A 2,340-nucleotide genomic window follows, 5' to 3' on the forward strand; every position below is an offset into this window, starting at 1 on the left:
GGTAGACATAATAAGGAATTTGAATTTTATCCCAAGAGAAACATAGTATTGAAGGTTTCCCTAGAACTACCACTAAAATGACCAATTTTCCTTAAATGGAGGTGAAAGATCCCATATAAAACTTCAAGAACAAAACCCAATTCTTCTGTCCTTTTCTCTGCCTTCTCTACATTTGTTCTGTATTTAGATATGTTCTGATTTTATGCCTTATTACATATGGTTATTAGACAATTTAATTTAGCTTATAGAATCCAATTAAGCTTTTCCTGTCCAAAAGACATGTGGCTGGCAACCTCTAAAATGTCCCCCAATGATTTCTGCTCTCTGGTAACCTCCTGACCCTGAGTGTGGGCTGAAATTTTTGACTCCCTTCTAAGGAATATAATATGGCAGGATTGATGTGATGGCACTTCTGAGTTAGATTGTAAAAGGATTGTGGCTTGTTTGGGGTGCTGTATTTCATTTTCTCTCTTGGATGTTTTGTAATGGGGGAAATCAACTGTGATGTCATAAGACAACCCTGTGGAAGGTGGCATGTGGCAAAGAACTGAGGCCTACCAAGAGAAAGATCTTGAAAGTATATCATTTTCCAGTTGACCCTTCAGATGAATGTAGTCCTGGTTGACAGGGCTGATTGATTGATTGGTTGATTGTAGTCATGTGAGAGACTATGAACCAGAATCACTCAGCTAAGCTGCTCCCAGATTCATCACTCACAAAAAATGTAAGATAATAAGTACATGTTCTCAGTCCCTAAGTTTTGGAATAACTTGTTATGCAACAATGGATAACTAATATATCCACCTTGCAGGCAGGGCAATCAGTCTGAGTCACAGAAAACATTTGAGATATAGGAATGAGAATGTAATGATTGAGATCATAAGCTGTTTTATTTATTGAAGAGATAAAATAGTACATTAACAAAACCTTATTTGATAGAAAAATACCAGAACTCTTACGAATGTGATTATTAGCTAAACCACTAGAGATACCGGTCCTGCTAAGTTCTTCCATAGTTATGTAACTCAAAGGCTAAGAGACTGGCTGAAGTCAGGATATGAATCACTGGGCAGTTACTTCTGGAGAGACAGAAAGAATCAATAAGGTCCTTTAATAAGGAAGTTGCAAAGTTTCTCTTTGGAGAAAGAGTACTCTGTCATTCCTATAGTGAAAGCCCAGGCCCAGCCAAAAGGAAACAGAGCATTGTGACAATGATCCAAAGAGTCTGGCCCCAGAGCTCCCTTCAGTTTCTCTTTTGTTTGGCTTTGGAGAGTGGACTGGGCATGATTTAGAGGCTGGAGCCTTATTTGACAACAAGCAGATGCAAAAATTCAAGTCCCAAACTGCCGCGGACTGTCAGCGGTGAGTCTGCGGGGGGATCCTTGGATAAGCAGGTATGGGGTGGATTCGGCATGGCAGACAGAGAGGCACACTCAAGGCATGTATCAGCTGCTGCGATTTATTGCGGTGAATATCAATTTTTATATGCATTGTACATGGAACATTGGCACAGGATCAAATATGATGTTTCTTACTCAGAATAGCCTAACATTTGGTTACGTATTAGCCTGAAGTTAGCCTAAACAATAGCTATTCAGCCTGAGGTTATACTTGCTGGACATGTGGTTTTGACTAGTTTCCTATTGCCTATTTAGTCCCTTCAGCGGGGCGAACCGACCTAACGGATATTGATTAATTGTACCTTTGTCCATCTATTTAGGGAACTATATTTTACTTTCCTTCCCTTATGAGTAACCCACCGCGTGAGGCTTGAATCATATATTCCTGTGTAAGGAAGTGGTGCATCAGTGGGTTGCAATTTATAAGGACCTGTATACGTGCCAGGCGTCCACCATTTTCCCTCAATCTTTACTTGCAATGTGTGATTTCCCCGACGTACTTTTAATCCTAAATGTGTATAATAATCTTCATCCTTATCGTGTTTACTTTTAGTCTCACTTTGTGTGGATCTTTTATTCCTATTTCTTGTAAGTCTTTCCAGTTCTAACTTTTGTAAGGCGTCTAAAATTTCCCCAAAAGACCCCGAAGAATTCTTAAGCATAATGATTAAAGCTTGACCTAGATCAGAGTCTTTATTTGTAACAGTTCTGTTATTTGAGAGCGATTGCCAAGAAACAATAAGCCTAAAGCAATGGTGATAAGAAACACCCAGGTGCTAAATGCGGCCCAGCAGGTCCCCAGGAGTGGAACACAGCTTCTTGGGAGCTTCTGCGACCCAATACCAGAGGGCTTAGCCACTTCAGGCACGTACCCCTGGACTAGCAGCCATTGAAGCGATTTGCTTGCCATGCTGCACAGTCGCTGGTGCGGGTGCGGCAC

This window comes from Lutra lutra, chromosome 4 (genome assembly GCF_902655055.1).
Source record: "Lutra lutra chromosome 4, mLutLut1.2, whole genome shotgun sequence".
NCBI classification, from domain to species: domain Eukaryota; kingdom Metazoa; phylum Chordata; class Mammalia; order Carnivora; family Mustelidae; genus Lutra; species Lutra lutra.